Raw genomic sequence first — 24,744 nt, 5'->3', positions numbered from 1 at the left:
ACTGGCACAGAGCAGAGAATCACTGAGTAGGTAGGTTATTACCGCGTCAGAATGCTCTGCTCTGTCTCCCCCCACCCCACCCCCACGCCCCTTGGCCCGTTAGTTTCTTGCCTATCAAGAAAGTTGTTTGGCTCCAGTATGTATTCTCAGCTCCGCAGACAGTAACCGATGCCCCCGACCACTGGCTGCAGTCTTCCACCCAAACGAATGGCTCATTGTCTCCCGCCTGCAGCCTCCACGAGCCTGGACCTTCTCGAGCCTCGCGGTCAGGCCCACTCTGCCCCTGAGCACTACATTTTGGACCCCTGGAAACTCTACCCTTCTTCCGACTCATGTCAACAAGATCCCAGCATGCCTTGCAGCCAGCAGCGCCTGAGTTATCTCATTGCAGAGACACATTTGCCAGCTAGCACATTTGCTGCTTTAATTAGACTAGTTTTGACAAGCTCCAAAACTTTGTTTTTGATTTTTATCTTTGGGATGATTTAAAGCACCATAAAGCTGTGTAATTGTTGTGGGCAGGTCACATATTCACCAACATCCATCTGCTTCCTTGGAAAACTAAGCACCCCAAGCTTGGAATGGAGCGTGGAAAGCAGACAATAAAAAGAGATTGCCATAGGTTAATGCTTTTTCTCGTGCCAAATGTTTGTTTGTTTGTTTGTTTTTAATTTTACTCTCTCTAGTGTTCTTGGCAGTGTACTTAAGCAACTGTTTTGACCTTCCTTTCATTTTCAACTGATAAAAAATAATTAACATGCTGATATTCTGGGCTTGTTGCTTTCAGAGGAGGTGAAGATGTTCGCATGGTGCCTGGGAGTCTACAAAGGAAACTCATGTAAATTGCCTCATTTAACATAATCCCATGAAGCCATGCGCCTGTCATCAGTCCCATTTTACAGATAAGGAACCCGAAGCTGAACAAGGTTCAATGGGTATTGCAAGGTCAATGAAGCTCCATGAAATGAGTGTTTATTGAAGCTCCCCTTTACTGCCACGGGCGGGGAAAAGATACCACGTACAATGCAGAATTACTTGGGACTTTGCTAGCACATTGTTCCTCTGTTCTGCTGTTCTGCTTCCCTGTCTGCTCTCATGTCAACTGACTTTTGCTCATTGGATAGTTGGCTTCAATAGAGCATCTGGTTATACTTAATTTTTTTTTACTTTTATTTATTTGAGATGAAAGAGAGAGAGAGAGAGAGAGAGAGAGAGAGAGAATGAACAGGGGAGGGGCAGAGAGACAGGGAGAGGAAATCCCAAGCAGGTTCCCCACTGTCAGCGTAGAACACGATGCAGGGCTCTATCTATCTCACAAATCGTCGGATCGTGACCTGAGCCAAAATCACAAGTTGGGTGCTTGACAGACTGAGCCACCCAGGTGCCCCATCATCTGGTTATACTTATTAAGGCCACATGGAGGTTGCAGGTCCCGGGAGTGGAATGGGGTTCTCATCGTAGCCATTCCTGAATACATAATTCCGTGACAGATCCTGAATACATAATTCCGTGACAGACTGCCCAACTGGATCTCGTCTCTGTGCTCCTTTCCCAGAATTATACAGCTTAGCCCTCCGCACCCACCCTTCCTTACATAGATGAATAATTTTTTTTTTTTTATCTTCCCAGGAATGTTCCTTTCGGACTAATTAACAAGGGGGGGAAATAAGCTTTAGGGGTTGATTGGCGAAGTCTTGGGCCTACCCTGACATATTTGTTGACTGTAGGCCTGCCACTTCTCTCAGCTTCTGGGCAACATAAGCCCAACAATATTGTCTTGAGTAATAAACGAGATTACTCACAATTACCTCAAACATGTGCAGGCCTCTTCCCTTTAAAAAAAAATTTTTTTTAACCTTTATTCATTTTTGAGAGACAGAGAGTGAAGGGGGAGGGGCAGAGAGAGAGAGGAAGACACAGAACCGGAAGCAGGTTCCAGCACAGAGCCTGACGTGGGGCTCCAAGCCACGAACTGTGAGATCATGACCTGAGCCAAAGTCGGATGCTTAACCGCCTGAGCCACCCAGGAACCCCAGGCCTCATCCTTTTTAATCAGTCTGCTACTTACTGCACCCCTGCCCCACTGCCCTAACCCTACCCTAGGCTCTTACTCCTCAATTCCCCTGTTGGCCTCTGAACTTCCTTCTCCCAGGGAATATTCCACCGAATACACATACATTGGGCGAATTATTTACCTCCATCCCTCTACTGAGGGGAAAACTCTGTCCTTCTCCCTCCCCTACATTCACACGTTCCTCCCGCTGAATCTTCTGGGTCCCGGCGATGAGCTTGCCATTTATGACCGGCCATGACATTATGGAGAGGCACAGGCTGCAGGTGAAAACAGATGAGGTGCATATTAACTACTTTCCTCTTCGTTCTCCCCCCATCTTGTCTGTTGCCTGTTCCTGCTGCGCAGTCCTCCCCGTGGGCCTTTTGGCACACGGATTCTTCTGCGTGTCTCACCTTCTCCTCACCTCTGGCTGTGAAATCCTGTCCTTGCTCCAGTATCTCCATGAAATGACAGCTCTCTAGTGTCATGTGATGCGGCCTTTCCTTGCTCTGTGTGATCGCGGTGTTGACAGGCATTGTTTGAGCAGTGTTTTGGGCCTGGTTCCCTAGACGTCGAGTCTGGGAAGTCTTCATGCAAGTGGCCTGAGTGTTGGTAGACATGTGAGGGAGTGAGGGAAGGAGGTCGGATCAAGAAAGGAAGGTAGGCAAAGAGAGAGAGAGAGAGAGGGAGAGAGAAGCTTCATAACCTCATTGAAATTGTAGAGTGGTGGGGCTGGGGGTGGGGGAAATGGGGAGATGTTGATCCAGGAGGAGGAACTTGTAGCTATAAGATGAGAAGGTCGTGGGATCTCATGTAGAGTGGGTGACTGTGGTTCACAGTACTGTCTTCTACACTTGAGAGTTGCTAAGTGGGTAAATCTTAAATGTTCTCATCACAAAAAAGAAATGGTACTTGTGTGACACGGTGGGGGCTTAGCTGACCCTATGGTGGTAATCACTTTGCAGCATATGAGTGCATTGGGTGATACTTTGTAAGCCTTAAATGTATACAATGTTGCATGTCAATTACATGTCAGTAACTCTGGGGAAAAAAAGACAAAGACAAAGAAATCTAGGTTTCGGGGAAGCGAGCCTCAGCCTGACCCCACCCGGAGGTCAGGAGTGTGAGTTGCACCAGCAGCTGTCTTACCCAAAGAGAAGGTGGCTTTGGTCAGCCATTGTCTAGGAGCCGTTTCCCAGCCTGTAACTCACAGGCGTCTCCAGGGAATATGTGGAGACCTGGGCAGGACACCAACATCATCTGCTATAAATAATCAATGAGGTCATTGTGATCTTTATCAAACATCTGATGGACCTCACTGACATCCCAGACACTATTCTAGGCAATTTGCAATCAACAAAGATTGAGGTGTGTCTGAGTAGCAATTTCTTGAAGGCAAACATTCAAGCACAGGGGACTGAGACAGGACCAGGCAGGAGCTGGTTTATGTGAACAGGGCAGAGTCCCAGGTATTGACACCAGGGCCCACAGAGGGATCAGCAAGTCATCCGAGCTTTTGAGTTACTGTTCCCTAACTGCTCTGTGAGTCTGAGTGGGAACAGGCCTGTTCCTGGGCGGGTGGAGGACAAACCTAAAGATTTGAGTCAATGGCTGTGGCTCGGGGAGAAGTGCTGTTTGGGACCAGGGAACTCGGCAATCACATTGGCCTGGATGCTAATCAAACAGGCTTAAGAAAAAAGGGAGAATAGGGGCACCTGGGCGGCTCAATCGGTTAAGCGTATGACTCTTGATTTCGGCTCAGGTCGTGATGTCACTGTTCATGAGTTCAAGCCCCTCATCAGGCTCTGCACTGACAGTGCAGATCCTGTTTGGGATTCTTCCTCTCTCTGCCCCTCCCCGGCTTGTGCTCTCTCTCTCTCTGCATTTTTAAATAAAAACTTAAGGGGCGCCTGGGTGGCTCAATTAAGCATCTGACTTCAGCGCACGTCACGATATCACAGTTCATGAGTTCAAGCCCCGCGTCAGGCGGGTACGGCTGACAGCTCGGAGCCTAGAGCCTGCTTCAGATTCTGTGTCTTCCTCTCTCTCTCCGCCCTTCCCCTTCTCTCTCTCTCTCTCTCTGTCAAAAATAACTAAACATTAAAAAAAAATTTTGTTTAAAACTTAAAAAAAATAAGAAAAGAGAGAAAAGGGAGTATCTCCTGACTTGTGGCAATAACCAAGGGAGGGTCTGACCAGTTACGGCTGGGGCAGGGAATTCTGAATGTGCACTCAGTCCCTCCTGCTCTGTCACTCAGTTCTGCCCCGTTCTGTGCTGTCTTTATTCCCACACAGCTTCTACCCTTCACTGGCTTCGAGAAACTGCAAATTACATTCTGTCAGTTTAGCAATCCCTGAGATGAGAGAGACCTTTCCCAGTCGTTCCAGCCCAAGTCTCAGGATGGTCTTCGCTGGGCAGATCTGAGTCACGTGATGAACACTAAGGCAGCCGCTGTTGCTGGAGGTGGGGGGATGGGGTTTACCCAGGGTCTGGCTAGGCTGGCTGCATGCCTCCCACCCGCCGAGCTGTGTAATCAGCCCCAAGAGAGGCATGTGGGCTAAGACAGGGGGACTGGAAGGAAGGGTCTCTCATCAGACGAGATCTGCAAGGAAGGCGGATCATCAAACCCGCCCTCCTGCAGCTCCCTTAAGTTTTTATGGGTTTCCACATTCCCATCCCGTGGCCCTTGTGGTGGGGCATGCGCCCGGCCGACTGCGGGGGGCCGCGAGTTCATGGCCCCCGGCAAGCTCAGGACACGACCGATTTGACAAGTCGTATTTAATGCTGGGCTTGTAAGGAAGTTTCTCATTTTCATCTGACAGTTTTTATGATGGAAGTCAAGCTCACTCGTTCATAATTGACAGGATTTTTATTCATTTTGGAGAAGTTACAGCTTCCGACGGCTTGCAGTCTGCAATCTATACAGACATTTTCTGTTAACCTCGCAAAGCTGGAGAACTTGGCTTCGACATTTTGTCACCAGTCTTGTCAATTTCTAGACAGGTGACTTCACCCCAATCTCGTCGGGCTGTGTCTCTCCTTAAATTTGAGAGTTATTTCCTTGGACAAGGCCGGTGCCAGAGGCTTGAATATTGTTGTTTGTTGACTTGTGTAATGTCTGGGAAAATGATTTTCTCACTGTGATGTGACATTGACTTTTCATCTTTGGTGCCCAGCTGCCCCAGCTCACATTTCCCGTGTCTGGAGGCACACAAATCCATTCGGGGTATATGTGAGCTTCAGGAATCAGATTGCTTACTGGTAGAGTGCTAGAGAGCAGTGATTGACCTCCGAGATAGTTTTGAAAGAATTACTCGAAAAGTTACTCTTAATACTCTATCATTCCAAAACACAATGAGGTGTAATTTATAACCTTGAGGTTTTCTATTCACAGTGTTGGGGAGGGGGCCGGGGGGGGGGGATCTCCTTTCTGCCCCTAAATATCCCACCATGTTTCTCTGTTATAGCACCCTACACACCATCCTGGGAGTATTCATGGGTTGTACTCTCTCTATATATCATGAACTTCTCCAGAGGACTCATTCATTCAACTATGAATTTGGTGAGCATTTTCTTTAAGCTTGGGTAAAAGCCACATGATGGCGAGATGGTTGGGGGTGTGCTGTAGGGTTTGGTTTGGAGGAAGGTGGGGATCAAGAGCTGGCCCTGGGGAGAGTAGGGTTTGGAATGAAGCCCCGCAAGGCAGGCAGGACATGTTCAGGTCTCCTTTGTGTCACATACATGTGCTGGTGTGGGTACACAGAGGCCATCAAGTCATGGAACCATCCCTGGTGGAGCTCAGTGTCAAGGTGGGGAGACAGACAAGTGAATACCTGCAACAGAGCGCGGCAAGCAGGGCTCTGGCCCATGCTGGGTAACCTGTCCCCAGGTTGTCCATCAGGGATGACTCTGCCATCCTAGGAAACAACTGAAAATGGACAAGGGAAGTTTGGTTATCCACAGCGATTGGATTTTGAGTGGCTGATGATGTTAGATGTCCTATAATGCATGGGACAGACCCACTAGATGGTGAGCAACTCCACCCTGAATGCCAGTGGTGAAAAGAAGTAGGTTGTCTTGTGGGTATCATGAGGACGTGCTTCCTGCTCACTGCGGTGTTCCTAGAGCTGGCAAAGAGTAGGTTCCCTGTGAGTATTCATTAGGTAAGGGAAACTAGATCAAATGGAAGAGCCCGCAGAGGGTGGAGGAGGGGACAGGCAGCCACTGGCAGGGAGGAGGGACTCCTGTCTTTGAGCCTTTTGCCGGGCACATGAGACACCAGGCCTAGGCATCAAGACTCTTCTAGATGCCTCTTGCATGTGACGGTGAGCTTTCTTCAAGTCTTCCTTCCCAGGCGTGCACTGGCTCAGGGCTTGGGTGGGGCTCTGCCTGTGAGGTGAACCAGGGTAGGACTGGAGATGAGACCAGCTCACGTACGTAAACTTCTTGGCTCCCTCCAGCTCTTAGCTAGAGCAGCTTCTTTACAGATTCAGTGCAGTGTCTTTGTTAAGAACAGATGTGTTAGGGGGCGCCTGGGTGGCTCGGTCCGTTAAGCGTCCGACTTCGGCTCAGGTCATGATCTCGTGGTTCGTGGGCTCGATCCCCGCGTCGGGCTCGGTGCTGACAGCTCGGAGCCTGGAGCCTGCTTCGGATTCTGTGTCTCCCTCTCTCTCTGCCCCTCCCCCACTCATTTTCTCTCTCTCTCTCGCTCTCTCAAAAAATAAATAAATGTTAAAAAAATTTTTTAAAGAACAGATTCATTAGACTCTCTGATTCCAACTTTTGTTCCCTTCAACATCTCTTTGTTGATTATTACCAGGATTAAGGCATTGTTCTGGACTTTGGATACAGCAGAGAACAAAGACAGAGTCCCTGCCTTCAAGGAGCTCGCGTTCTCGTTGGGGACACAGGCAGTGAACACAGAGTGGTACACCAGTGGCAGGTACCGATGGGGTGAGGAGGAAGGGATGGGGGCTGGTTCACATGGGCTCTCAAGGAGACCTCTCTAGGAGGGAGGAAGCGGGGAGGGGCAGGGGAATAACTGGAGGAAGGGAGCCCTGTAGAGGCAGCAGCACGTGCCTAGTGAACTTGAGGAGTGAGGAGGCAGTGACAGGGGGTGACATCAGAAAGGTGGCCGGAGGGCCTTCCAGGTCATTGTTAAGACCCTGCTTTGGCTCTGAGTTACATGGAGAGCCATCGGAGGATTTTGAGCAGAGGGGTGAACCAAGCAGGCTTGTTCTGAAAGCACCTTGTTTCAGTGGTCTGCTGCTGGTGGCTTCTTTGCCTGAGGTGACTAGGCCTTGCTTGTGCTGGTTTCACCTGAGCTCACCCAGCTGGGGGGCTGGGCTCAGCTGGGACGGCTGGCCCTCTCCTTCCATGTGGTCTTTCATCCAAGGAGGCTGCCTCTTCTAAGATGGTGGCAGCGTTCCTGGAGAACACGCGGTGAGGTTGTGCTTGCCTCCCAGGGCCTAAGTCACATTGCCAAGCCCAGAGTCTCCGTGGGACTGTCCACGGTGCGGATACCAGAAGACCTCGTTTACTGGGGCGGTTAATGTAGCAGGCTGCCATTCCCGCTGCTCTCTGGAGAACAGACTTGGGGGAAAAGGAATTGGCAGAGCAAGGGGGCCGGTTAGGAGGCTACATAATAACTCAGGGAAAGTGGTACAGGTGAGCGGAGTGATGAGAAATAGCCCCGTTCTGATCTGTTTTGTAGATGGAGCCCCCAAATGGTTTGTTGATGGATGGGGCATGAGGTATCGCAGGGATGGTAGTTAAAAGTGACCCCACGATGTCTGTCTCTGGTGACTCCAAGGGCAAAGTTGCTCTGTGGGGAGCAGCATAGACTGGGCCGGTGGGGGGTGGGGTGGATTTTTGTCCGTTGAACAGTGGGAGTTGTTTTGGACCCGTCCAGTTTAAGATATCTGTATTGGGTGTTGGTAGACTATACTCTTAAGGATTTGGGAGATGAGTTGGAATGGAAGAACATATTTGAAAATCATCAGCCTATGGATGGTATTTAAAATCCTGAGCCTGGGTGTGCCTGGGTGGCTTGGTTGGTTGAGTGTCTGACTTCGGCTCAGGTCATGATCTCGCAGTTCGTGGGTTCGAGCCCCGCGTCGGGCTCTGTGCTGACGGCTCAGAGCCTGGAGCCTGTTTCAGATTCTGTGTCTCCCTCTCTCTCTGCCCCTCCCCTGTTCATGCTCTGTCTCTCTCTGTCTCAAAAATAAATAAACGTTAAAAAAAAAAAAGAAAAAAAAAAGAAAAAAAAATAAAATCCTGAGCCTGGAGGGGCACCTCAGTGGCTCAGTCAGTTAAGTGGCTGACCTCAGCTCAGGTCATGATCTCACGATTTGTGGGTTCAAGCCCTGCATCAGGCTCTGTGCTAACAGTGTGGAGCTTGCTTGGGATTCTCTGTCTCCCTCTCTCTCTGGCCCCTGCCACTCATGCTTTCTCTCTCTCAAAAATAAATAAACAAACTTGAAAAAAAAAGTTTTAAAGCCCTGAGCCTGGAGAACACCACCAGGGGAGTGAGTGGAGAGAGCAGAGAGGACGTGTGAGGACCGAGCCCCGATTCTCTAACATTTCAAGGTCGGGGAGATGGGGAGGGACATCAAGGTGACCGAGCAGGACGGGGAAAGAGTCGAGAATCACCGGAGACTACTGAAGCGTGTGTGCTAAGAGTGGGAGGGTGCCCGAGTGTATCAGACGCTGCTAATGAAGTGGAAGAAGACAGTTGAGCACTCACTGATCATGCGGTTAGGCTGTGTGGAGGTCATGGGTCATGTGGCAAGGGCAGCTTCAGGTGAGCAGAGCCCAAGAAAGCCTTGCTGTTCTGGTTTGGGAGAGAGTGGGGGCAGAATGATCCCAGCTCTGCCTCCTGGTAAATGGATGTGCTTGGGCTCACGCGCACCATATGTGGCTTAGTTTTCCTACCTGTCAAATGTTGACGATAATGGCAGATATTTCATGGGGGCAGTGTGATAAATGGGTGCGATAATCCATATATAAAATGATGTACACATCGGCTGGCATACAGTTAGCACTCGGCAAAGTCAGCTACCGTTATCAGTGTTCCATGTTTACTAAAAGCTCGTTTGATTGATTCATTCTTGACTGGGAAGGTCGTTGATTGTAGGAATGGGCCAAGGAGGAGGGATGTTGATGTTTCAGAGACGCTGGAGAAGAAAATGTATACCTAACCCATTTTGAGGGGCTTATAAATGCCCTTGATTAGTGGCAGGAGATCCAGGGACCACAGCTCTTGACGGTCTGGCATCTGAAAGATGTGCTGGGATCTGAGTCTATCATTTAGTTGATTCTTAACATCTACTGGTCTAGATTTTATCAGCTCTAAAGGGGGCATATGATAGTACTCACTTTATATGAACTCCCTCTTGTCCCTGGAGTAAAACCAGTGGTCTTTAAGTACTGTCTGGCATCATGATGGTGGTAATGATGGTGATATTGATGAAGATTGTGTCAGCATTTAAACATCTCTTCATTTGCATCAACACCTATGGAAAGAAAGATACCGCTAGTCATCATTAGAATAATTGAGTAATTATTAGAATAATTACAATGTCTTGTATCTCTCCCCTGTGCAAGGCCATGCCTTGAGCCTGAGTGTTCAGGATGTTGATGATGAGGATGATGGACAAACTTCCTCTTTTCCCTGCAAGGTAGTTTTCAAGCTTCTAAAAATTAAGCTACCCCGCTGAGCCCAGGTTGGAATTTTACACTTGTGAGTAAATCTTTTGGGACAAGGTTGAAGGGAATTGGCAGCTGAGGCTCAGAAAACACGCCTTGCTATCCCCTTGGTTAAATTTATTTTCTGTCTAAATAGAAATCTTCAATTCTTATACTTTTTAGCCTGGCGGTAATAAATTCAGCATCAAGAAGAACATTTATTTGCAAGAGCGCCCCTGGTTTGCTGACTTTGCAGAATGGAGAAAAAAATGGGACATCGTTACACTATTTCTATTTGCCACACTGTTGTTTCCATTTTCCAATGTGAATATAGACCCCACCTGCATTTCATTTGTTCTCTCATTTTTGTGCGTGTTCCACTTTTTCTTCTTTGTGCTTCATCCTCCAGATTTAGCAGGGCTCTTTTGGCCATACGTAATATGTATTCCACATCGTCTCAATCTGTTAAGGCATTTTCCGTGTGCATTTCACGGCAGATCCTGATTGTAAATTGGTTGTAGAAACTTCATTGGCTTCCTGTCTGTGACATTTCTGATGGATGGTCCCTATTTATACAGAACAGCATGGCGTGTGCAGAGTTACAGGCTCCACGCCATGCTTAATGGATTGGAAGGAGAGAGCCGGTGGCCCCACTGTGAAGAGAATCATCCGCTTCCTTTGTGTACAGCAGTCAGAAAAGGCCAGTGATGGAGCACAGGCTGTGAAAGCTCTTGAGGCCGGCTCCGGTCATGGTGACTCCACAGAGCCTTCCTGGGTTCCTAAAGAACTCAGTCCCAGAAATATGGCGGTAACCTATTTTGCGAGGGGTTTTGTGATTTGGGCAAGACTGCCCACCTCTCCGCCATCGTCCAGCTGGGGGAGAAATCTTGGAATAAGAGAAGAGGGTCAGACCTGGTGCCCTTTGTTGTCAAATTACTGGCTGAGGATTGGGGATGGGCATGGAAAATCTCTTTCTTCTGTTAAAGGCCGATGAGGTCAAGGTTCTGTTAGGAGGAGGAATATGAAACTCTCATGTAGACCTGCGGGGGGCGGGGGGGGTGGTTATCAGGACATTAATCTTCATATTTGAGGGATTTCTTGTTTATGTTAGATAATTGGCACAGCAGATATGTATCCTTCTGTTGCAAGCACAACAAAGTGTGCCCCTCCAAGTGTCTTAACAATAAGGGGAATTTCCTGGCTCATGTGAAACCTCTAGGTAGACACAGATTCAAGTGTGGTTTGATTCAGAGACTTAAACAATCTCAACAAGACCCAGTTTTCCCCTCACTGCCTCTCAGCTTCTTTTTCTCTCCCCTCTTGGATGGATTCTCCCCACATGGTTACAAAATGGCTGCAGCAGCTCCAGCTTCATGTTCCTATAATTTCAAATCCAGTGGAACATGGTTTCTTTCCCAGAAGTTTCATTGTGCCTCAACACTGACTGGCTTGTGTTTTACCCATCACAGCAGCAAAATCGGGACAGTTCTCTGATTGGTTTAGCTGAGTCATGTGTTCTATTTCTCGAGCCATGCATGGAGACTGTGCTGCCACAAGCCTATACATTAAGAGTGGGGTCGTCTCCCAGAGGGAAACCAGAGCACTGTTAGCAGAAAAAGGATCACTGAGTTCTGGGCAGTCAAAACTGACCTGCTACCCACCATCCCTGGGGGGAAAGCTAACTGAAATCTACAATGGAGGAACCCCTGACCCTATAATGTTCCCGCTTTCTCATTTCTGGACTCATCCACTCCAGCCAGAGATTTAGCAAAGGAGAAAAGACACATACCAGATGCTCAGTGAATATTTGTTGACCGAGTGAGCGAGTGGATGAATGAATGAACGTTACCACATATGCCAGAGGCCATTGCAATTTACGTAATATGTATTCCACATCGTCTCAATCTGTCACAATGTGGATTTAAGGATTTCTGAGGGGTGGACGGCATGCTTTGTCAATTGGGAAGAGTGCATTAATGAAGAGAGCGAGTGTGCTGAGGAAGGAGGAGAGAAGACAAGAGTACCGTGAGCGTCGAAGTGTATAGGTAGAGGTTGACTCCAGAGTTTGGGCAGGAAAGCCTCTCTGGGCTTGGAATCTTGCATGTCATGGTGCGTTGGGACATGGTGGCTAGATTTTCAGGCCACATCATTGGATTTGCCACCCTCTGACTCTCTTGGATTGCTCCCATCCCCAGTGCAGGGTTGAGCGTGTCGGTGTTTGTTTCTGTGCATCTGGAATAAGGAGGAACTAGGCCCCTTCCCCAGTTCCCCTCATTGGCGAGGAGAGGTATTCTCTTCATCTCTCACTGTGGGGCAGAGGAGATCACAGCCGCGTGCACCTCCCCTACAAGGGAAGAGTACAGAGCACCCTCCCGAGTCCCCTTCCCTGGCAGAAAACAACCCGTATGGAGCCAAGGGAAAGACCGTCACACCCTTCCTGAGATTTAGAGCTGATTTAGAGAAGCAACTCAATGAAAGGTGGCGTGGGCTCAAAGAGCATTCTTACGGTCTTTCTCTGAGTTGTAGGCAGTCTTCACCTTCTGTGGTCTCTTTCTCGTTTTAAATAATGCGCACTTTCCTTATTACATTTGACACCCTTAAGTAATTTTCTCTGCGTGGAATTTGGCCTTTGGTTGCTACTCTCCTAATGATGGTTTGGAACCATTTCTGGAGGTCGAGGGACTGAGGTGTATTGCTTGCCAATGGCTGTGTGATGGAGAAAGAACCAGGTCTCAGCTGACTCAGTGGCAGTTGGTGGCAGGTGGCAGGAAGTGCTACCTTCCCTGCTGTCCCCCCACTTTTGACAGAGAAGCAGTGCTCGCCCCTGTTTCTCTAATCCCAGTCCTCCTGAGCCAAGGGGCCAAGAAGCACAGCTGAGTCTCCAGACCATTGAGTTCCTAGAGTCTGTTCTCCTGGACCACTCTCCTCTCCGACCTCCTTGCCCATCAGACCACACTGCTTTTCCTGCTTCCTGCTTCCTCCTTCCTCCTTCCTACTTCTGCAGATGGACGGTGGGTAGTGCTATTGGGTGAGTACAGAGACACACACAAGGACTTGTTTTAAAACAGTGGGGCCTGAAGGTTCACCCAGTGGCCTTGGGTATCACCTGTTTTTAAATGAACTTTTTATTGAAGCATAATATCCAAGTGGAAAAGAACATAAATCCTAAGCACAAATCTTGGTGAATTTCGACAAAGTGGATACCCCTGTGTGACCAAAACAGACCCTTGATCACTATTGCCAAAAAATTAACCATGATCCTCATTTACCATCAAATATCTTTACCTGTTTTGGACTTTGCATAAATGAAATCATGTAGTGTTTATTTTCTCATGTTTTTAGCTTCCTGGGCTCAACATTTTATCTGTGAGGTTCATTCATGCTTTTATATGTAGCAATAGTTCATTTTTTAAATTTAAATTCCAGTTTTTCTCCCTCTCAGTTTTTATCTTATTTTTTCTTCCCTTCCCCTATGTTCATCTGTTGAGTTTCTCAGATTCCACATATGAGTGAAATCATATGATAACTATCTTTCTCTGGCTGATTTATTTCACTTAGCATAATACCCTCCAGTTTCATCCACATTATGCAAATGGTAAGATTTCATTCTTTTTCATCACCAAGTAGTATTCCATTATGTGTATGTGTATATATATATGTATATATATATACACACACATTATATATTATATATATTATATGTATTTCATTATATATATTCATGTATATAATATATTTCATTATATATTCATATATATAATATGTTTCATTATATATATTCATATATAATATATATTTCATTATATATATTCATATATATAATATATTTCATTATATATTCATATATATATGTGTTTCATTACATATATTCATATATATAATATATATTTCATTATATATATTCATATATATATATTATATATATATATATATATATATATATATATATATATATATATATATACACGCACACACAAAATCTTTAGCTATCAGAAGCTCAGCAGGGTCAGGCCTGGTTCATACTTGGATGGGAGCAATGGTTCATTTTTATTGCCACACCATTTACTACTATATGCATATATCACTATTTACTGATTTATTTATTTGGTTGTTGGACTTTTTCTCCTCCAGTACTGGAGTACTGTGAATAATGTTGCTTTGAACAGTCTATTGATTACATGTCTTGTGGTGCATAGGGGTATTTCTTTTTGTTGGGTATATACCTAAGCATGGAGTTTCTGGGTCTTAGGGCACACCTTTGCTTTTGTAAGTACTTGAAAACAGTTTTTCAGAGTGACTGTGTTACCATAAGCTCATGTCAGCAGCACAGTAAGAAAGTTTCAGTTACTGTAAATACTCATCGTTTACAACAAATTAAACTCTTCTGGTACGCTTGTAGTTGGTCCTTATTGTGGTTTTAATCTGCATTTCTCTGTCACCAGTGGAGAATCTTTTCGTGTGTTTGTTGGTCATTTTAATATCTTCTCTGTGGGGTTGCATTCAGTTCTCTTAACCATATTCTATTGGGTTATCTGTATTTTTCTTACTGATTTGGAGTTTTCTAGTTATACTGGACATGAGCCCTTTGTTGGATGTACATACTGAAAATATCTTATTCAGTGGTGATTTTTGACAAAGTTTTAAATCTTAAAAATGTCCAATGTATTATCTTCCACTTAGTGGTTACTGTTTTTCGTGTCCTGTTCAGAAAAATTTTGCTTCTTTCAAGGTCATGTTTCTATTCTCCTGTATTATCATCTAAAAGCATTATTGTTTTGTCTTTCACATTTAGACGTATAATTCATCTGGAATTGATTTGTTTATGGTGTGAGGTATGGGGTCATGATTTACTTTTTCCTTTATATGGTATCCTACAGTCCTAATATCATCTATTAAACAGAATAAAATGTCTCATCTTTATGGTTCTGCATATTACTTTTGTCCTAAATCAGGTGACTTTATATTTGTGTGGGTATTCTTCTAGACTCACTGTTCTGTTCTATTTGTCTTCTTCTTCTTTTTTTTTTTTTTTAAATGTTTATTTTGGGAGAGACAGAGCATAAGCAGGGGAGGGGCAGAGAAAGAGGGAGAGAGAGAATCCCAAGCAGGCTCCATGCTGCCAGCGCAGAGCCCGACACGGGGCTAGAACTCACAGACTGTGAGATCATGACCTGAGCCAAAATCAAGAGCTGGATGCTTAACCACCTGAGCCACCCAGGCACCCCCATTTGTCTTTCTTCTGTCCTTGTACCAATATCACACCATCTTAATTACGGTAATCTTGATAATCTGCAGTCTGAGTTCTTCAACTTTGTTCTTTTGTTTTTTAAGTTTTTATTTACTTACTTTAGAGAGGCAGAGACAGTGCAAGTGGGGGATGGGCAGAGAGAGAGAAAGAGAGATGAAGGGAGAGAGAGAATCCCAAGCAGGCTCCTCACTGTCAGCACAGAGCCCAATGTGGGGCTTGAACCCACAAAGCCGTGAGATCGTGACCTGGGCTGAAATCAAGACTCAGATGCTTAGCCAGCTGAGTCACCCAGGCACCCCAACTTTGTTCTCATTGAAGATTTTCTTTTCTATTGTCGCTGTATGTATTTCCATATAAATGGCAGAATCAGCTGTCAGCTAATTGACTCTTGTGATTTTTTATTTGCTCTTAAGCTCGTCCAATTATTTTATTTCAGTTTTCAATTCTAGAATTACCATTTGATCCTTTTATATAGAAATATAGGACTGAGCATACTGATGATAAATCCATTTTATGAAACACTGTTCCGTGGAGGGAAATTTGCCAGTACACACCAAAAAGCCTTAAGTCCATGAACGCTCTTTAAGTCAGAAGTTTCCATTTTACAAGTTTAAGGGTATTATCATATGTGTATAAATAAATATTTATAAATATGTGATTTGCAAGTGTTGTCTGTAGAAGTTAAAACAGTTGGAGATCCAAATGTCCATCATCAGGGGATCAGCTGTAACAATAAGGGCACCGACAACAGACCAGCATTCAGCTGCTTGAAATGACTGATCAAAACTGATGAAGCAGGGCACCCGGGTGGCTCAGTCAATTAAGCCTCTGACTTCAGCTCAGGTCATGATCTCTCGGTTCGTGAGTTCGAGCCCCGCGTCGGGCTCTGTGCTAACAGCTCAGAGCCTGGAGCCTGCTTCCAATTCCGTGTCTCCCTCTCTCTCTGCCCCTCCCCTGCTCATGCTGTGTCTCTCTGTCTCTCGAAAAATAAACATTAAAAACAAACTGATGAAGGGATAAAAAGTGTGGTATGTCTATACAATGGAATGTTACTCAGCAGTAAAAAGGACGGAAGTACTGGTACAATAGATGCTGTAACACGGATGAGCCTTGAAAACACTATGCCACCTGAGGGAGGCCAGCTGGTCAAGAAGACCACATATTGTGTGGTTGCACTTACGTGACTGGTCCAGAATAGGCAAGTCCATAGACAGATTCTCACTGACATATGTTTTCCATGATTTTTTGTTAACAGAAAGTAGTGGGTTATTAGGAGGAGCAAACTGCATTTGGGTCTCAGTCCTGCTGTTAATTAGGTAGCCCCTGGAAATTCATAGTCTTTGCCTGAGTCCCAGTTTCTTCATCTGTAAAACAGAAAAGGTGCCACATGCCTCATGGGGTGTCATAAGCATGCAATGTAGTAATGAACTTGCAAGTACTCTGTAAATGAAAGGGTTATGTATTTGCAGGATTTTATTGCGCGACCCACGTGACCTGTCTCAGAGTCATTACTTGCGAATTTTTGTTTTATATTTTGCAGTAGACTTTGTTTAATATTCTCTGGGTCCTTCCATTTGTCACATAGGAAGTGTTGGTCAGACTTGGCTGTGATCCGGAGAACTGTGATTTGTGGTTTTGTGCTATTTCTTTTGCATTGGGTGGCCTTCCTTACAATTCCATCACTTTCAGAAAATGAAACGAAAACACGAAGCAATCCTTTCCATACAGATTTTGGCGCTTCTCCAAGGTTCCTGTCTTCTTTGGTGGAAATGAGTTTTCTGAGTCCTCGACGCAGATTTCCCTGGGGACCGCTGGCGCCAATGGTACTAAGCGGTGCTTGTGGACCCGAAGTCATTAAGCAGAGCTGGAGCTGGCTCCGAGCCAGGGCTGGCTTGTGGAAGGTGTTTGTCTTCAGCCACTCTCCTGTCCCTTTCTGTGTCCTCCCTGACCTCCTAGAGTGTTGTCGTTGTAACTCCTACACATCCCCTGAATATCATCACCCTGGGGAGCCCAGGATCACTCACTCACCTGAGCTAACCTTCCCAAGAAATGCCTGACCTGCATGTCCAGTCTGTAAGGGTATGTTTCCCAGAGTGAATTCCGTAGAACATGGTTCTGTGATAGGCTCCGTGCGACAAAAGTTCTGGGGTCAAATAAACTTGGCAGACTTTGCAGAGGATGGTCCGTTTTGAACATTTTGTAAATTTCTTAATGTACATAGATTATTAAGGGCTTTAAGAATTCCTGCTTTTTTATCTCATTTTGGTTTCCTTCTGGGATTCTTATTCCACATGTGATGTTGTCCTAAAAGCCCTGTTCATTTGTTTTGTCTAATATTTTTCTCACTGTTCTTCCTGTTGGAGAATTGCTGTTGATTTAGTTTCAACTTTATTGACTCTTTCATAACTTTTGATTTGCTGTTAAGCCCATCCAATTATTTTATTTAAAATTTTTAATTTTTTAAAATGTTTATTTATTTTTGAGAGAGACAGAGACAGGATGCAAGTGGGTTAGGGGCAGAGAGAGAGGGAGACACAGAATCCAAAGCAGGCTCCAGGCTCCAAGCTGTCAGCATAGAGCCCGACACGGGGCTCGAACTCACAGACCGTGAGATCATGACCTGAGCCGAAGTCGGACGCTCAACCGACTGAGTCACCCAGGTGCCCCATATTTCAAAAATTTTAAAGTTAATTTGAGAGAGTGAAAGAGAGCAGGGAAGGGGCAGAGGGAGAGGGAGAGAGAGAATCCCTTGCAGGCTCTGTGTTGTCAGTGCAGAGCTTGAACGTGGGACTCAATCTCAAAACCACAAGATCATGACCTGAGCCAAGATCAAGAGTCAGATGCTTAAGTGACTGAGCCACCCAGGCGCCCCTCAATTTTTTAATTATAGAATTTCCATTTGGTTCTTTTATATAGTTTTGATGTCATTGCTGAAATTCTGTTCACCCATTTAGATTATATTTTCTTTTAAGTTAATGAACACGATACCTGCTTTATGGGTTTGGTCTGCTAAATAATACATCTGTGCTAATTCAGGCTTGATTTTTAATTGACTTTTTTTTTTCTTGACTATAGGTCATATTTTCTATTTGCTTGCATGTGTCGTACTTCTGAACTTTTTACTGAACAAAGTGGAGAGTATTGATTTTATTTATTTTTTTGGAGGATGACTCAGTTGATAGCCAACCATCTTGAATTTGTGTTGGTTAGATTTTGTGCCTTGTTAAGATTAATCTGTGAGAAGTCCAAGATGTTTATTAAATCCTATCATTTGGAGAGGACCCAATCTCTAAAGTCTGCTGTAGATCTTATCATGTCTTGATTTTAGGATCTTTTAGGATGTGCCTAGTATGGGCCTCACTCTAAGGTATGGTCTTTAAAACTAAATCAGGGCCCTCTGTTACCCCAGTATTAATAAGGTTTTAATGAGGTCTTACTCCTCTCTGTCTCTCTGGGGTGGGATTTCAGCTTCATGGGCCCTGCTCAAGCTCCAATGTCTCCAGCCCACAGTCTGTGGCGTGCAGCTGGGGTCTCACCCTGTGTTCGTGCAGCCCGGTTCTTATCGCTGCCTTAGAGCATCCCCTTCCGCCCCGCTCCCCTCCACACAGTGCCCGGACCCACAGATTCTGGCCACTCTGCTTCTTCAGCCCAGTGACTTCATGCTGTGCCTGGACTCCAGTTCACAGTCAGGAGGTTTTTATGAGATCTGGGGTAATTATGAGGCTCATTTGTGAATTCCCCTCTTCTTGAGGATTTCAGTCTTGTGTAGTTCACATGTCTGAAACAGTTTCCTTATACACTGTCCTCAGTTTTAGGATTGTTTATGGTAGGAAGCCAAGTCAGCTGGAATATCATAGCTGGAAGTTCAGAGGTCTTAATTTTAGGGCTTGTTTTGCCACTGTGTGTCAGGTAACTCACTTCCTTTTTTATCTTTTTAATGTTTATTTATTTTTGAGAGAGAGAGAGAGAGAGAGCGAGCAGGGGAGGGGCAGAGAGAGAGGGAGACACAGAATCGGAAGCAGGCTCCAGGCTCTGAGCTGTCAGCACAAAGCCTGACGTGGGGCTCAAACTCACAAACCAAGAGATCATGACCTGAGCCGAAGTCAGATGCTTAACCAACTGAGCCACCCAGCCTCCCCCCTTCCCCCTCCCCCGTAACTTATTTTCAAATGGTAATGGCATTGTCCTTGCCTTTAAACCCAGTAAGCTCAGGACAAAAATTTTAAGTTTCCATCTTTAAGCATCTGTTTGGTTTTAAGTTTCCTATAAGCCAAAGTTGAGTGCAATAAATAGAAATCACTTTGAGTATTTTAAGAAAAGGTAGAAAGGCATTCAGTACAAGGAATTCAATGCTAACACAATCACTGGAAGGAATCACCTTCAGATCAGCATAGAATCAATTCACCAGGGATGCTTATATTTCTGAAGCTTCCAGGTGAGCTTTTCTGGGAAAAAGGACCTCTGTTAGCATTTCAAATGCCTATTGGAAGACAGAACTGGAGGATAGATCCTGAAATGCTCTTGCAGAAACTCCTCACGTTCCCGTGGCCTTCTTTGCCAGCAGAAGCAGCCCAAAAAGAGGGCAGAGAGGTTGGGTTAGTTCTTTTCTATTGTCCACATCCCACTCAAAGTCATCTAAACGGTGGAATGTAATTTGTACCCAGACCTTAGCTGCAAGTGAGTCTGTGAAATGGGGGCTGGAGCTTCCCAGTTTCCCCCAGCAGGCTGATGGGCAGGGGTTTGGAGCCAGCCCACAGCATCCGTCACATACTTTCCTCTCGGTTTAGGATTGCCTCTTCATCCTTCAGGACCTGCATTAAACGTCACCTTGACCTGCAAGCTCATTTGTTAATCTCATGCTGTGTACCTCTTATACGCATTCCTGTGTTTTCCCAAATGTTTTTATAGTTGTTTATTATTCTCTTCTCCTTATTAAATGGGGGCGGGGGGAACAGCCTTAGGAGGAGGGTTGTCAGTAGGTCATTGATGGGGGGTTTGAGACTGTGGGGTATTCATTCTGAACCCTGATGTCTAGGCCAACCAGTGGCTGGCACATAATGCCAAATACATGTTTACAGACCGAGTGGGTGCATCCGAAGAGGATAGTGACCATTCCACATCTTCAAATTGTATGACATAGGAAGACGTCCCTGTGGGGGAATGACCTGGGGCAGAGGCTGATTTTTGCCTTGCCCTCTATTCAGATTCTGTGTGAGCCAACTGCCAAAGATTGAAAAATTCTATACAACTGGTTATCTGGAGCCGGGAAGGGGACATAAGTGATGCTTTGATAGAATTCTGCAAGATCTTTTACAGTTAATTCTGTTGCCAGGGGTTGATGTGTGTGTAACTGCAATCTTGGACCCGTGAAGACCATTCTGAGCCCCGGATCCAGGCTTGCAGAAGGCACGTGAGTCACCTACCACCTGAACGTTTCTGATCTGTGAACCAGAAGAGGGGAACCCTCCCTTGTGGGGTGATACATGCTTGTGCCAAGTAGATGGCTTCCCTTGCAGTGGCTAGGATGGATGGTTTGCCTCTTGTAGACATACTCCTGTCCCCAAAGGAGCCCTTCCCACTCCCTGGCCTCTCACTCAACATGGCCCATTAATAGCTCTGGCCCAGATTCTGCCTCCTAGAGCTCAGCTGGAGCTTTTTCAGGCTGGCCCAGCTCATTGTGCAGGAGTCTGTGCGGGTTCTTCATGCGAGAGGGAAGCTCGTATTTGTGTGTACGCACCATGAGTCCCCAGCCTCTGTCGGTTCTACGACTGCCTGATACAGACTCTTAGCGCTGAAGGGACCTGGGAGAACCTGGGATGATCAGAGAGGCTCTGGGTTAGGTGCTAGGGAATCAGGATCTTGCCAGCTGTTCTGTATCTTCAGCAAATCACATCACCCCTCAGCCAGTCACAGCTGCCTAACCTACTTGCAGTTGGTTACAGGGACGTGGGGGCCATAGTTACAGAACCTTCTTTGGTAGCTTGTTTTGCAGCATTATTGTTCAATAGATTACTGATATCCCAACAATCCAATCACTAATACAATTTATTCACTCAACCAATATTTATTGAGCACTTAACTCACGCCGAGTGTTTCCCAGGTCCCCCAGCCAGTGAAAGGGGCCTTGGGTGATGTAAAGTTGTGCTCTCCTACGTGAAGTTACTGTCCCCCAGTCTTAAGGATGGGTGAGAATTCACAACTACTTATAAACATGCATTTGTTTTTCTGTGTGTGGGCGGGTGAGAGAAAGGGGGATGTTGGCGTGACTGGGTCCCTGCGAGACGGCTCAGTTCCGGGAATGAACTCCAGGTGAAGTCCCTGGACCCATTGATGGGAGCCAGCCCCTGAGTTAGGAGACTCCACCAGGTACTGCACCCCTGCCCCCTACCCCCAGCCTGGGAGGCGTGACCTGAGTGAGCCACCTGTGGTTTGGAACCAGTAGAGGACATTTTAAATATGTAGTACAGGGCACATGTCCTGTTTGAGTTTAGGAAGAGGGAATGTCCCATAGATGACAGTTTTTAGGAAAAGTCTTCATGAAGAAGACTGGGTTCGGCTTGGTTGATAATCATGATGATCTTGATCATATTTACATATGACATATTTACATAGTGATTTATAGTTTATGTTATCTTAGGGATATTAATACTGCTGCTGCTTCTATAATTACTTAGGTCCCTACCACGTGCCAGGCATGCACAAAGTACTTTACATACATTTTCTTATTTAATTCTAACAACACCCCTGGCAATAGTAGGCAAGTAATCTTTGTATCTCCATTTATAGAGGACACTGAAGCTCAGAGAGGTTAAGTGATGAGTCCACAGTCACACAGCTACCAAGTGGGAGAAATGAGAGCCAGTCTAAGTCCGCCTGCCTCTAGACCCTGACACTGTACTGCTTCTGCGTGTTCTTGGTGAGAAGCCAAGTTTCAGGGAAGCTACATGATTTCCCCAAGGCCAGGTAACTAGTTAGTAGCACAGCCCGTTTGGTCCAATATTCTGAATCGATTTCATTTTAGTTTAGTGTTTAAAGTTAGGGGCCAGAACATAAACTCAAATAAATCCATTCAGCTCCTTTGGGCGATGACTCAGGGAGGAGGAGAGACCGTCTGCAGGTGAGGAACGAGTCCATTATTTGGTCATGATTTCATCGCTTAGATCAGCGAGTGGAGACAGCTGGGCCCAATATTTATTTTCAATCGAGTGGATCAAAACAAAGCTGGGAAGCCATTTTGAGCTGCTGGGGGTGAGTTAAGCAAACGGCAAGGGGAGCAGTTTTGTTGTGTTGGAGCTTCGCTTCCTGAGAGAATCCATCTGGACTCCTCCCCTGCAGCTGTGGGGCCTTTAGAAGCTCATTTGCTCTTGGCTCCTTCCAGAGGGCTCCCGCGCCGGCCGGCTCTGACCGGCCTGTTGCCCCCTCACTCACGATGAGCTCCTTCCCGCTTCTGTATGTGCCACTCCCCGGGACAGGGACCAGAACACATACCTCCACAGATGGCACAGTTACACCGGAAGGACCCTGGTCACCGTCACCAGACAGCAGAGGTAGGGAAAGCCCAGTTTTCTCCGAGGGCTTTTTCGAAACAGAACCCGAGTCTCTCCCTCTTGTCCAAAGAGATGCTCGTACTGAATCTAGAAATAGAAGGGATTCTCAAGGCTATCTACTCTAAGATCCTTCCAGTGGCCACTTCTTTCATTTATCTTGTTTTTCATTTATTTATTCAACAAATACATCATTTATAATATGTATGTTTACGTAGATAAGGAAGCCGATGCCTGGCAGGTATAATACCAGGCACGGGGCTGCCGTGATGAAAGAAATAGGGACAGCTCCGTTTATACTCAAGTAGCCAACACAGGGAGGGAAACACGCATTAAATGAATTACAGTAAAAATAAAAATATGGTCCCAACGTGTGTTTATGCCATCAGGCATGTAAAGGAGCTCTAAGGGTGTGGGACAGGTAGACCTCACCTGTTCTTGAATGTGAGATGAGAAGGACAGGTAGGTGGTGGGAGGACGGGGGGCACAGAGCGGGGGTTTGGGGGGCAGGAGAAAGTTCAGGCGCAGGCACCCACATGTGAAGGCTGTAAGGTGGAGAGAAGAGTTTTCCATGCCAGTGAATCGTGAGCAAGCCCGTGTGGCTAGAACACGGTGGGGAGAGGAAAGGGCATGGGGGAAAGGGAGGAGAGTTTGCAGGTGTAGAAGCTTATGACGCTGGGCCCTCTAAGTCATACTGGGAGTTTGGGGGATGAAGTTCACAAGGACAGCTCGTGAAGTCCCCAGGCAGTGAGAAGGCGTCCACTAGGGGTAACTGCTCAGTGAAGCTGGCTAGGAAGTCCAAGGTCAGTGGGAGGTGGTGATCCTTGGGCCCAGATGTCTGTGCGGGAGATAGGATAGTCTCCAGTATTTACTGACCACGGGCTGTGAGCAGGTCTTCTCCCTCTGGCCCCTGACTCCCTCACCTCTGTCAACGCAGAGGATAGTGCCCACCCTCCCTGCTGCCGGGGAAGGAAGCTCTGGGAGGACATGTGTTTGCGTGCCAAGCTATGCCAAGCTGTAAGAGAGGGGACTAGGTGCTGTGGGGGCTGAGCAGAGAGGTCACCTCCCCTGGGGATGGCGGGGGAGGGGCGCTGGAGTTGGGTGTTGTCAGAGTAAGCGGCAGAGGGTAGGGACAAGGCACACGGGGACAGGAGGCATCCTGGGCAGAGGGCCGAGCATGGGCCAAGGCAAAGGGGTGGACGGGCCTGGCCAACAGTGAGGTCAGGTGAGGAGTTCCCAGGGCCTCAGTCTTCTGCCTGCCCCCTCAGTGCCTGGGTTTCTGTTCTCCGTCTCCGGGTACTGGAGAAGCCAACGTCTTGACATCCGTCTGGAGGACGGGTAGTGAAAACAGTTGCTTACTGTCTTACTTAAAAAGCAAAATGGGGGCACCTGGGTGGCTCAGTCGGTTAAGCCTCTGACTCTTGATCTTGGCTCAGAGCATGATCTCACAGTTTGTGAGTTCGAGCCCCTCATCAGGCTGTGCGCTGAGACCTCGGAGCCTGCTTGGGATTCTGTCTCTCCTCTCTCTGCCCCTCCCCGCTTGTGCACACTCTCTCTCGCTCTCTCTCTCTCTGTCTTTCAAAAATACACCTAATACAAAATTTTTTAAAAAGCAAAATAAAAATTAAATTAAAAAGCAGAATCCTCACACATGGAGGCTCCCCATTCCTGTAGCTGTTCTTCTGGGCTCCCGGGGCTCTGGCTGGTGCCCAGGGAGGGGAGGGTGTGAGGGTAAAGTGTGTCCCTCACACCCTCCTAAAGTGAGTCCTTCTGGGCTCATCCACCCTATGTGCTGGGCCACTCCCAGCCCCCACCTGGGTGACGCAGGGCTGGCCGCTCGGGGCTCTGCTCCATTTCTCCTGGAACCAGCCCCTCGGGGCCCCAGGAGCTCTGTGTCACTTCCCTGCTCATGCTGTTTAAAGAACCCATGCCACATGGCATCCTGTCGAATTTCCTCCGTGTTCTGAGGCCTTGCTTCTTTTTTCCCCTTCTGTACTTTTCTTTCTTTCTATGTTTGTTTGTTTGTTTGTTTATTTATTTATTTATTTATTTATTTAGAGATAGAGAAAGAGAGAATCCCAAGTAGGCTCTGCATTGTCAGCACAGAGCCCAACTTGGGGCTTGAACCCACAGACCATGAGATCATGACCTGAGTGGAAACCCAGAGTCAGATGCTTAGCTGGGCCACCACCCAGGTGCCCCTCTTCTGTAC

General features: G+C 46.6%; 1 long non-coding RNA gene across 2 annotated transcripts in view; it reads left to right on the top strand.

The window, feature by feature from the left end:
- Positions 1–5,515: 5,515 nt before the first annotated feature.
- Positions 5,516–24,744, top strand: part of LOC128775303 (uncharacterized) — a 304,966-nt gene continuing 285,737 nt past the window's right edge. For both annotated transcript variants that reach the window (XR_008419935.1, XR_008419934.1), the window contains exons 1-2: positions 5,516–5,616; positions 6,874–6,996. This is a non-coding gene — a long non-coding RNA (uncharacterized LOC128775303). The remainder of the gene's footprint in view (positions 5,617–6,873; positions 6,997–24,744) is intronic.

Source organism: Panthera pardus, unplaced genomic scaffold (genome assembly GCF_024362965.1).
Source record: "Panthera pardus isolate Hobbes unplaced genomic scaffold, ASM2436296v1 HiC_scaffold_7, whole genome shotgun sequence".
NCBI classification, from domain to species: domain Eukaryota; kingdom Metazoa; phylum Chordata; class Mammalia; order Carnivora; family Felidae; genus Panthera; species Panthera pardus.
The sequence above is the reverse complement of the archived record's forward strand: the minus strand, read 5'-3'. Positions and strand labels throughout refer to the sequence as shown.